Source organism: Mus caroli, chromosome 2, assembly GCF_900094665.2.
Source record: "Mus caroli chromosome 2, CAROLI_EIJ_v1.1, whole genome shotgun sequence".
Classification (NCBI taxonomy): Eukaryota; Metazoa; Chordata; class Mammalia; order Rodentia; family Muridae; genus Mus; species Mus caroli.
The window spans coordinates 40,898,600-40,911,766 of NC_034571.1; positions in this window are offsets into that span (position 1 = coordinate 40,898,600).

Sequence of the window (13,167 nt, forward strand, 5' to 3'; positions counted from 1 at the left end):
ATAACATTGTATTAATTCTTTGATGCAATTTGTTTTACACAATAAATTTTATACAATGTATTTTGATTCTATTCATTCTTGAACTTCTTTTTTTTTTTCTTTCTTCAACTCCAGTTTCCAACCCACCCAACTTTGAGGTTTCTTCTTTTCTCCTCCCACCAAGTCAAGTTTGTGTTTCCTAACTACTCCTGTGAGTGGGAACTTCCCTGGAGTGGGGCTGATATATCAGGAGACACAGCATTAGAGAAAGTTTGTGGCTACCAAAGACCAATAGCTCCTCAGATGTTTTAGGGTGGAGAAGACACCATCATCAATATTTTCACTGCATTTCTTTTGAACTTTTTTGTCCCGTGTATTTATTTGTCATTTGTATTTCATTTTTGATCACTATATGTTCATTTCTTTGACCTATCCATTCACTGTCTGATTTCTTATTAATCTTTTTGAGTTGACTTTTGTTGTGTCGTGCTTTGGTATATTCTAGGTGTAAATACACTGGCTTGCCATGGAGCTGCCTGGCAACTTGATGATAAAAGAAACGAGAGAGTATCTAATGGTACATATTTTTTGTGTGTGTGTGTCTTGAAATGCACACTTCAAAATGATTTCAAAATATTCATCTACAATCTAATAAATAGCTTTGGCAAAATGATTACAATCTGCTAGGCAAATATTAGTACCCAATTTTCATTTTAAAAGCAGTTCCTCACTGTCTAAAGTAATGCAGTTATAGTCAGATTTATAAAGTGTTTCAAAGTCCCTGATGAGCATTTGAATAATCTGCATTTAAAAAGCCCACAAATAAGCATTTGCACGTCTTTAGAACCTTCACCATCTAGTGTGCTGTCTCCTTTACACTTCCATGAGGAATTTCTTCCATTAAAAAAAAAACTGTTATAAAAGGAAATTAACAACTTTTAAATAATACTCTTGGAGAAAACCTCCAAAGTCAGGAAACTCAAAGTGAAGGCTAACACTTAATTCTTCACGTTTTCTGCTTATTCCTATGTGTGGGAGGGATCTCAGATCAGTATGGTAAGAGCCATATGTGCTGTAATAGCAAGATACAATGGAACAACTTACACATGGAGTGTCAGCTTCCCCTCCCCCTCCCCAATTTCGACCCTCCTGGTTTTCTGCAAACACAGAAGGGAGGACTCACTCATAAGGTGCGTACCTATTGTAGTCTTTTGGTGTAGCATAATCCCAGCGGTCATAGTAGCAGATGACTTAATATCTCCTTCTAAAAAATAAACCTCATTCATCGCGGGAGTTGACTGCATTACCTGGTTAAACATGTTCAGCTGAATTATTAATTTTCTGTCTTGTTAAGTAGTGGATTCATGGCTGGAAGTGAAAATACATGCAATGTAAAAATATGCTGGAAAACAGTTGTAAAACCATCATTAGGTCTCGGTGTTGCATGACTTCTTGTGAGACAGAGTGACACATTTCCTAGAACAGGATCAGCTGTCATTTTCACAGGTTTATCCAAATAGTTTATATTATTCATTATATATTCTAAAGATTTAGGTGACAGAAGGTTCATATAAAATAATTTATATATCACAAATGCTGTGTGGATCAGGAGAAATTCAGCTTAATGTCTTGGAACATAGTGTTATAGTGGACTGCTGGTCAGAATTGAAGAAATCTTTTCTAACACTTAAATTTGACAACCATTTAAGTCTATTTAATATCAGGGAAATGTGGCTTCAACTTGTTAGCATTTATTTTTGCCTTCATAAATTGAATGTATGACATAGAAAAAAATAGGAGGTATGTTAAGGTGAATGTTGAAGTAAAGAATATTTATCATTTATAGTAAGTTCTGGATATCATGATGCTTCAAGTTATGTTTCTATCTCACTTCTACATAACTAATGTTTGAAAACTTATTTGAAGGCATGTGTAAAACAGTCATACTACATACATACACTTAATTGTTTTCTTCTTAGAAGATTTATTATTTAAGCTTGGGTGGCATTACTTTCTATAACAGGAAAATAAATGTCTTGATGTAAAAAAGTTTCAAAAATATATTTTTATCTAACTTGGGCAAAATCTTAGGATTTTAAAGAGAGTGTTATACTAAAGAAATTCAAACAACTTTTTCCTTCTCAATCTCTGCCTCCATTTTTCTCTTCTGCCTTTCTTTCCTCTCTTTTCTTACTTCTTCCCTATTGATACAGGGTAGCCCAGGCTGGCTATGTATTCATTTTGTAGCCTAGAATGGCCCCAGACTGGTACTTCTCCAACCTCAGATTGCTAAGTGATGTGGTGACATGTCCATACATGCCTGGATTGAGCATGTGACATTTCAAATTCATCTTTTTATAGTAAGAAAGAATGAAGTTTGCACTTAGCTCATGATAAACAACAATGCACCTAAATTATTGGAAATATTTGTTAGTCAGCTCATTATAAAAGGTCAGCAACGTCCCTCAAGCACACTAAATGTACGGAGTTTGTCATTATTAGATTAACAAAAAAATAAGAATTATTCTTCCACCTCATAGATAAAAATAATAAATATAGACTTGGGAGGGTTTTCAAATTTTAATGACAGTAGTTGCACAAATCACCTTCATTGCTGTAGGTTTCTCTGTCCTCGTAAAAAGGGGACAGGAATATTACCCTTAGGTTGCGATGAACACTTTACAGGCACTTTGTCTTAGATTTTTTCCCAAAGCTCGCTGTCAGCCAGTAGTCAATTATCATCACTACTGTCAATGTCCTTATTTAAGTCATCAACATCATTAGTCTTTCTATAATGATAGGTCCTCTGGTAACTGAGGTAGCTGCCTTTTGTGTGATCAGTGTTTTCTAGATAGTATAGGTCTTTACTTGCTAGAGTTCTAGAGTATGCCCATTATTATCATTGGGATAACCATTGATTATTTTAATATCGATTTAGCACCTACAAAATGATGAAATGAAGATTAACATGACAGATGAAATAGACCCTCACTGACATCTGGGAGTATGTCACTTAATGTACATAATTCTGACTATGGCACTGATAATTTTCATATTGTAAAATGTTCCGCAAATCAGGGTACAGGTTTTTATTTTACTTTATTTTATTTTATTTTATTTTAATTTTCACTAGATCATGTTATGGAGACTATGTCCTAGTTAGAGAATTTACCAAAATCTCTGGAGAAGAGACAGCTGATGTGAGAGTTGTTGAAAGAAGTGACTGATACAAGAGGGAGAATGTTGAACAGAGCAGTCATTGTGTGAGACAGGAAGGAAATATAGAGCAGAGAAATGTGCTGGAGAAGACAAGTGGGAAGTACATCCATGGGAGGGAGGATGCAAAAACTGTTAGCAAAGTGTATGAAGGAGAAACTGTCACAGGAACTCCTGACTGCTGCTGCTAGGTTTCTGGATTCCACAGCTGGATCAATGTTTTGCTATGCTATCAGGGACTATTGGAAGAAAACCAAGTTTAGAATAGAAAACTATGATCAGAACAGTTCTAAATATATTTAATATACAATTACCTAGACACTCATCTGAACATGTCACCGTAGTTGGTAACTTGATATTAGAAGTCTGGACTCAAAAGTTTGTGATCTATCTTACTAAAAAAAGTTGCAAACATCTTCATATATTTGCTGTTTTTACAACAGTATACCCAAGTACTGGTTTATTTATAAAGATTAGAAACATTTGCCTCAAAGTTCTGCATACTGGAAAGTGCAAGAGTATTTACTGGCATCTATTCAATGCCTTCTTGCCACACCATCATGTGGTAGTGGGTATCACAGAGAGCTTGCTAAAGAGAGCTTGCTTTTGCACAGAGATAGTCTGATGGCATCTACAGCTGAATTACCTTCCAGTTAACCATCTCAAATATTAGTAACAAAGGACTTTGTGGATTAAGTTTCCTGCCAAGGAAATGCAAGGGTGTATTCAGATCAGAGGGATCTTCAAGGAGATTTCCAGACAGGCCCTACCTATGATCAACAATAGATGGATAGCACAAAACAAACTCAATGAAAGCGTCTTGGAATTTTAATGAAAGTAGAAATAAGCTTCAAAGGTGGAGGGGTAACTGTAAAAGTTAAACATGGATTTGAGACTCCTGAGAGCTTATGACAATAGGGAGGAGGGAGACACCCCCCACACCATCTGGGTAAGTCTAGGATACAGCTGTTCTCAGGTGCTCCTGCCACAATGCCTGTGCTCTGAGACCATAGACTCAAAGCCTGTAAAAGAATTAGTGTCTTTCACCACCAGAGAAGCTTCCTCCAGCAATAGGTAGAAACTAATTCAGAAATCCACAACTGGACAATGATCTAGGAGTGAGGGACCTTGGAATACCCAGTCTTTAATGGGGTTTCTCCAGCAAACCATTCAGGTTCCATTCAGGACTGAAATAGCCCTGTACAAGAGAAGGCAGAAAGATTGTATGAGTCAGAGGAGATGGATGATACAAAAAAAAAAAAAAGCCTAAAAACCAACTCCNCCCCCCCCAAAAAAAAAAACCCAAACTGAAACAAAACAACAAATAACCCAAAAAAGATCCAGCATCTTCCCAACATAACAGGATTGATGCATGTGTGTGTTCACAGGGACTGTGGCATGTATGTGTTTACAGGGACTGTGGTAACAGGCACAGGATCTGCACACTAAACCAAGTGGGGACCCAGCACGGAGAGAAGGAAGTGGACAGCACCCATTCCTAATAAAGAAGGTATCCTCAATGAACAACCATTTGCAAAGGAAAAATCCGTTTTCTCCAGTGAAGTCAGCCTGTGTACACAAACCACACTAAAGGGGACCCATTCACTGCAGCAGATGGCAACACTACTCAATGATACTTTTGAAGATTTTTTTTTTCTCATATTGCTTTTTGGGGACATTATATTACTGGACTTTCACCTGTTTATTATGGGTTCTGATTTGTATGTGTGTGTGTGTGTTTCGTGATTTTTCTTGGTCTTTGTTTGTTTCTAAAAGGGAGAAAAAGAAGGCTTGGCATTGGCTAATAAGGATGTAGGGGAAGAGATGCAAAGAGATGAAGGAAAGAAAACTGAGATTAGAATATATTGTATGTTTTTGATAGCTGCATAGTAATCCATTGTGTAAATGTCCTACATTTTCTATATCCATTCCTCTGTTGAGGGACATTTAGGTTCTTTCCAGCTTCTGGCTATTATAAATAAGGCTGCTATGAACATAGTGGAACATGTGTCCTTGTTTCAAGTTGGAGCATCTTCTGGGTATATGCCCAAGAGTGGTATTGCTGGATCTTCTCATAGTACTATGCCCAATTCCTGAGGAACCGCCAAACTGATTTCCTGAGTGATTGTACCAGCTTGCAATCCCACCAGCAGTGAAGGAGTGTTCCTCTTTCTCCACATCCTCGCCAGCATATGCTGTGACCTGAGTTTTTTATCTTAGCCATTCTGCCTGGTTGTTTTGATTTGCATTTCCTGGATGTCTAGGGATGTTGAAAATTTTTTAGGTGCTTCTCAGTTATTCAATATTCCTCAGTTGAGAATTCTTTGTTTAGCGCTGTTCCCCATTTTTAATAGAGTTATTTGGTTTTCTGGGGTCTAACTTCTTGAGTTCTTTGTATATATTGAATATTAGCCCTCTATCACATTTAGGACTGGTAAAGATCTTTTTCCAATCTGTTGGCTACTCTTTTGTCTTATTGACAGTGTCCTTTGCCTTACAGATGCTTTGCAATTTTATGAGGTCCCATTTGTCAATTCTTGATCTTACAGCACAAGCCATTGGTATTCTGTTCAGGAACTTTTTCCCCTGTGCCCATATCTTCAAGACTCTTCCCTACTTTCTCCTCTATGAGTTTCAGTGTCTCTGGTTTTATGTGGAGTTCCTTGATCCACTTAGATTTGAGCTTTCTACAAGGACATAAGAATTTGAAATTTTTAGACAAATGGATAGATCTGGAGGATATCATCTTAAGTGAGGTAACCCAATCACAAAAGAACATACATGAAATGGACTCACTGATAAGTGGATATTAGTCCAGAATGTCAGAATATCCATGATACAATTTGCAAAACACATGAAACTCAAGAAGGAAGACCAAAGTGTGGATACTTTGATCCTTCTTAGAAGGGGAAACAAAATTCCCATGGAAGGAGTTACAGAGACAAAGTTCAGACCAGAGACTGAAGGAATGACCATCCAGAGACTGCACTACCTGGGGATCCATCCCATAAACAACCACCAAACCCAGACACTATTGCAGATGCCAACAAAAGCTTGCTGACAGAAGCCTGATAAAGCTGTCTCCTGAGAGGCTCTGCCAGTGCCTGACAAATAAGTAGTGGATGCTCACAGCCATCCATTGGACTGAGCACAGGGTCCCCAATGAAGGAGCTAGAGAAAGTACCCAAGGAGCTGAAGGGATTTGCAGCCCCATAGGGGGAACAACAATATGAACTAACCAGTATCTTCACAGCTCCCGGGGACTAAATCACCAACCAAAGAGTACACATGGTGGGACTCATGGCTTCAGTTGCATATGTACCAGAGGGTGGCCTAGTCAGTCATCAATGGGAAGAGAGGCCCTTGGTCCTGTGAAAGCTCTATTCCCCAAAGTAGTGGAATACCAGGGCCAGGAAGCAGGAGTGGGTGGGTTGATAAGCAGAGGGAGGGGAGGAAGCTGTGGGTTTTCAGAGGGGAAACCAATAAAGGGGATAACATTTGAAATGTAAATAAAGAAAATATTTAATAAAAGAGAGAAAAAATATTTTCCAAATAAAAATAGTCAAAAAATAAGAAAGAAAGAAAGAAAGAAAGAAAGAAAGAAAGAAAGAAAGAAAGAAAGAAAGAAAGAAACTAATATAATGGAAAAACAAGCAAGCAAGCAAACAAACAAAAACCAGGAGACCTACGTCTTTACTGAAGTCTATGGGGAGAAGAAAGCAAGCTTGCTCAAAGAATAGCCAGAGTACCAAACCAGGGGACCAGGAAAATCACAGGTTATAAAGCCAAAGGAATCAGTGCTTTAACAAGACAACAATAAAAAGTGGTCTATGGTGTTAGAGGACAAGTCAAATGAGGGCTGCAAATGTGTCTGCTAAGTTTGGTGTCTTTTTGTCATGGTAAGTTTATGGAAGCTGCTTACAGCTAGTGTGTTTGGGTGGGTCTGTAGAGAATAGCCACAGAAGGCAAACTGGCTTAGGTTGATGAGTGATGGGGAGAGGACAGAAGAGGATTTTGTGCAACTCTAGAGAACACTGGAGTTTAGGTATATATGACTTTGTTTCTTTAAAACACTAAGACTTTTGTTACTCTTTGCTGCCTTTGTTTTGTCTGTGTGTGTTTTAAAAAAGATTCTCTTTACAAAGACCACAGTTATACTCAGGACAGGCTGTTTTCATTTTTTATAACTCTGATAATAGAAATGTCTCTAGGGTTGCCCCTGAACTCATGGTGCACACACAGAATGTCTCTGCACTAATATGCAACTTAGCTCATGACTTGACCAGTTATAGTGTGATGAAATTACCTATGCATTTGCAAGTCCATTTAGCCATGTAATAGAGATGTATCCTATATGTCCTGGAACTCAATTTTATCACAGAAGTCTAGGCATAAACAAAGACTTAGAGTTAGTCAAACTACCAATTTTCAATGAATATGTCTTTTTAAAATGTATGCTACAGAGATATGTGTGTGTGTGTGTGTGTGTGTGTGTGTTTTGGTGTACTTTAAACATAATGTGCTGCAAAAAAAACCTTACAAATAAAAATATATACAAACAACAAATCAAAAAATACTTGAAGTGGATTGTTATTTCTTTAAAATTTCAAAATATTTCTTTCAAAATATAAGGTTTTACAAAATTGAGGTTTTTGTGTTTTCATGATCAGAAAGTATTTTACCCCTTATTAAATTGAGTTATTATTTTTCAAGAAAAGGTTTATTTAAAAATCAATCAATGAAATAAAAAGCTCTATTATATAAAGAATTTGAGATCTTGCTTAGAAGTAGACAGTTTCTAGTTTCTAGTTTTGTCAGGCCTATCAAATTAATAAAGTATAAGACTAACAATTTACTGTTATTCAAACTTTGTGCTGTTCACAGCAAACAGAGTGGCAGAGATTAAGCTTCTCGTAAAAAGAGAACCCACTTTTGGATGGATTTGCCAGCCTCCTTTGCTTCCTGCCAGCATCGAGATATGATGTTGCAATCTCGAATGCTGTTAAATCAGCAGGGATATCTGTAGCTAATGGTTATGCCTTTCCATTTTGCAGTTTGACTAAATAAATGGGATGCACTGTCAGTGCTAATGGCTTTGGAAAAGGGAGGCAAGCTCCTGGTCCCATCCTGAAGTATTATGTTATGCTAGCTCTCGCCATATGAAACAAATATCTTGGTTTCTGCTTCAAACCATGTTACTGCATGCTTGCAAAATTCCAGGGAGAGACCAAAATGTCCCACATATTGTGGCAAATATCCCATAATGTCCTGCAAATTGCAACAGAGTTGGTGGGGAAAGTAGGAGGAAATGATCTTCCTGCCCAGGGATTGCTCATGTGGGAAGGCTAATCCACAGGTTCCCACAAGAATGGAGAAATACATCTGGTACATCTTGAAGCACATTATGGAATGGCTGTTTTGTATCTCAGTTTTACACATTGGAGAAGTATTTGGGACGGATGAATTTCTAATGGATGACTGTAAAATATGAGTTTATATATTACACCTTTTTGTTATTAAGAAAGTTGCTTCCCCAAAGCCTGCATAAAACATACATATGGTCATCCTCCAAAGTGTAGGTTCTTAAAGCAATTTGAATGAGCATCCCAAAAGAAAGCATCAGCTTTTACAAAGGGCGTTCCCCCAAATTTAATTAAAACATGTGGAGAAGCCATTTGCTTATACTTTCTTCCCAGGCAATAGGGAAGCAAGCACGATTGTGAATTTTCTGCAGTGCGCTTTACTATTTTCCCTTACATGTCATATAAGGTGGAATGCAGCTCTCTAGCATTCATTTTCTTATCAGGTTTCTATAAGAACTCTTCGATTCTTGAAGTAGGATGAATTCAGGGAGTATCCTTCATCCTTGCTCAGTTTCATTTTGAGCAAGGGCAACTACTCTCTGTAGAACATTTTTACCCTCCCAGGCTGAGCTTGACATAATTACTGTACTGGAGCTAAGATGCAGAATCTGATTGCCAATGTCAACTGAAATAAAGGCTTTCATGGAAAACAAAACCTGCTAAGTATACTCAGGGCTCAGCATCAGTCCCACTCATGAGCAATTAAAATATCAATTTATGATGCATTTGTCTTTTACTGGTATATCTGGAAATCCTATAGACTATTGTCTTCAGATGTAGATGCTTGAAGGAGAATAAACTCCAAGGACAGTTGCATAGCTTAAAACTTTAAATTAGACTTTAATACCACAAATAACATTTTGACTGTCTACTCCAATGTAGAATCATTTGACTTAACCTAATTACGTCTGTACTATTAACATCTCCTTAACCATTTATATTCTGAACAGTTTTGGTCAATACTATTTTCTTTAACTTTAAAAAAAATTATTACTTTTATATTTTTGCAGTCCAGCCCCCCCCCAAGTTCTTCCTCCCACAGTCCTTCATCCCATTCCTCCTCCCCTGTCTCTAAGAGGATGATTTCCCAACCCCTGCCAGGCCTCCCCACTCCCTGGAACCTCAAGTCTTCTTAGGGTTAGGCGAGTCTTCTACCACTGAGGTCAGGGATGGTGATTCCTCCAGAAGTTCTTTTATTGTTAAGAATTGTTTTGCTATCCTGCATTTTTTTTTGTTTTTCCAGATAAAGTTGAGAATTGCTCTCTCCATATCTTTGAATAAGTGTGTTAGAATTTTGATGGGGATTGTGTTGAATCTGTGCATTTCTTTTGGTAGGATAACCATTTTTACTATGTTAATCCTACCAATCCATGTGCGTGGAAGATCTTTACGTCTTCTGAGGTCTTCTTCGATTTCTTTCTTGAGAGACTCGAAGTACTTGTCATACAGACCTTTCACTTGTTTAGTTTGGGTTACAACAAGATATTTTATATTATTCATGACTATTTTGAAGGGTGTTGTTTCTCACCCCATCTATCATTTGTATAAAGGAAAGCTACTGATTTGTTTCAGTTAATTTTATATCTAGCCCCTTTGCTAAAGTTGTTTATCAGGTGTAGAAATTCTCTGGTAGAATTTTTGTGGTTACATATGGATACTACACCTTGACTTCTTTGCCAATTTGTATCCCCTTGATCTCCTTTTGTAGTCTTATTGCTCTAGCTAGAACTTCGAGTAATACATTGGATACAGGGAGAGTGGGCATCTTTGTCTTGTCCCTAATTTTACTGGGGTTGCTTCAAGTATCTCTTCTTTTAATTTGATATTGGCTGTTGTTTGCTGTATATTGCTTTTATTATGTTTAGATATGGGCCTTGAATCCCTGATCTTTCCAATACTTTTAACATGAAGATATGTTGTATTTTGTCAAATGCTTTTTCAACATCTAATGACAATCTAACTTTAGTCTGTGGTGATCTGATGGGATGCATGGGATTATTTCAATCTTCTTGTATTGTTTGATGCTTGCTTTGTATCTAATTATAAGGTCAATTTTGGAGAAGATACCACTTGGTGCTGAGAAAAAGTTGTATTCTTTTGTTTTAGGGTAAAATGTTCTGTATATATCTGTTAAATTTATTTGGTTCATAACTTTTATTGTTATTAGTTTTACTGTATCTCTACTTAGTTTCTGTTTCAATGACCTGTCTATTGGTGAGAGTGAGGTGTTGAATTCTCCCACTATTATTGTGTGGGGTTCAATATTTTATCAGCTATTAGAATGGCAACCAGCACTTGTTTCTTGGAATGATTTTCTTGAAATCCTTTTTCCAAGCTTTTACTCTGAGGTAGTGCCTGTCTTTGTCATTGAAGTGTATTTCTTGTATGTAGCAAAATTATAGATCCTACTCACATATCCACTCTATTAGCTTATGTCTTTTTATTGGGGAATTGAGTTCATTGATATTGAGAAATATAAAAGACAGATGATTGTCAGTTCATGTTTTGTTGTTTTTGTAGGTAGCATTATGTGTATGTGTTTCTTTCTTTTTGGTTTTGTTGTGAGATGATTAGTCCCTTGTTTTTTCTTTGGTGTAAACTCACTCCTTGTGTTGGGGTTTTCCTTTTAGAATCCCCTGTAGGACTGAATTGATAGATAGAAATTGTTTAAATTTGGTTTTGTCATAGAATATCTTGGTTTCTCCATCTATGGTGAATGAGAGTTTTGCTGGGTACAGTAGCCTAGGCTGGTGTTTGTCTTCTCCTAGAGTCTGCAAGACCTCTCTGTTCAGGCTCTTCTGGCTTTTAGGGTCTTTTTCAGAAGTCTGGTGTAATTTTGATAGGTATGACTTTATATGTTACTTGGTCTTTCTCCTTTTCAGATTTTAATATTCTTTCTTTGTTCTGTGCTCTGTGTATTTAGTGTTTTGATTATTATATGACAAGAGGATTTTCCTTTCTGGTCCAATTTATTTGCTGTTCTGTGGACTTCATGTACATTTATGTACATCTTTCTTTAGGTTGGGAAAGTTTTCTTGTGTGATTATTTTGAAGATCTAGAACTGTTTGCTTTATTCTATTCCCATTATTCTTAGGTTTGGTCTTTTCATTGTGTTGTGGGTTTCCTGGATGCTTTGGGTTAGGAGATTTTTATGCTTTGTATTTTTTTGACTGTTGTGTCAATATCTTCTAAGTATCTTCTTCACCTGAGATTCTCTCTTCTATCACTTGTATTTTGTTGTTGATGCTCCTTACCTATTTCCTAGATTTTCCATTTCCAAGGTTGCCTCTGTTTGTGATTTTCTTATTGGCTCTACTTCCCTTTTTAGGTCTTGGATGTCATTGTTCAATTCTTTCACTTGTTTAATTATGTTTTCCTGTATTTCTTTAAGGTATTTATTTGTTTTCTTTTTAAGGGCTGCTACCTGTTTACCTGTGTTTCTTGTATTTTGTTCAATGAGTTAATTTATATCCTCATTTAAGGACTCTATTATCTTCATGAGATAGGATTTTAGGTCAGCATCATGGTTTTCAGGTGTGTTGTGGTATTCAGAGCTTGCTGTGGTGGGAGAACTGGGTTCTGATGGTGCCAAAGTATATTAGCTTCTGTTGCTTATGGTCTTGTGCTGTGTCTTGCAATCTATCTCTGGTTTTAACTGGCTTGAGTGTCTCTGTCTGGAGCCTACCTCCTATGTCCCTGGGTTGTAGGAGATCTCCTGGGAGACCTTTGAACCTGACTACAGCAGACCTCCTGGGAAGCCTTCTGACTGCGGTGTCTTTAGAGGGGCATGGTCTTCCCTGGTAGAAGGTACAGGCCAAAAGGGAGGTAGAGATCAGATGTAGGGGAGAGGTCCCACATCCACTGGGCTCCTTGGGCATCCTAGCTTTTATGATTATTTGGGAAGGTCCCTTAACTGTTGCCCTGGGTGCAGCAGATGTTCTTGGAGACCTTCAGATTGTGGGGTCTTCAGAGGGGCAGACATGCTGATGGAAGGCATAGACTGGAAGGGATTATTATTATTATTATTATTATTATTTTATATAAAGACAGGTCTAACCCTACAAGAGAGGAATGTTCCAATGTTTTGTGCTTCTTGTATCCAAGGAAATTCTTAGTAGAGTTTTCACTTAAGCTGCCATTCTTTTCATTGCATCATCCATCCCTATAAAATAAATTTGGTTACCTTCCCATTTTTGTTCCTGATTATGTAGGTACACATTTGTTTGCCCATTTGTGATGGTAGAGATAAACCTAACAATGTTATTCCTTAAGATCCAGGGTCTCTCATTGGTCTGCATCTCAAAGAGCAGGCCATGCTGGCTGGCTAGTAGGCCTCAAGGTTCTGCCTGCCTTCACATCCCTACCACTGGGATTATAAATACACACTACCTTGATTCACTCTTTGTATACAGCTTTGGGTAGTTGAGTTCCCAAGTTCTCACACTTGATTGGGAAGCACTTCAGCAACTGAGCCATCTCCCTCTTCCCTAACTCTCTTGGAAATATGAGACTCATATATGTGAAGTCACCGAAGCTGTTTATCAGGCTTAGGAGTTCTCTGGTGGAATTTTTAGGGTCACTTATATATACTATCATATCATCTGCAAA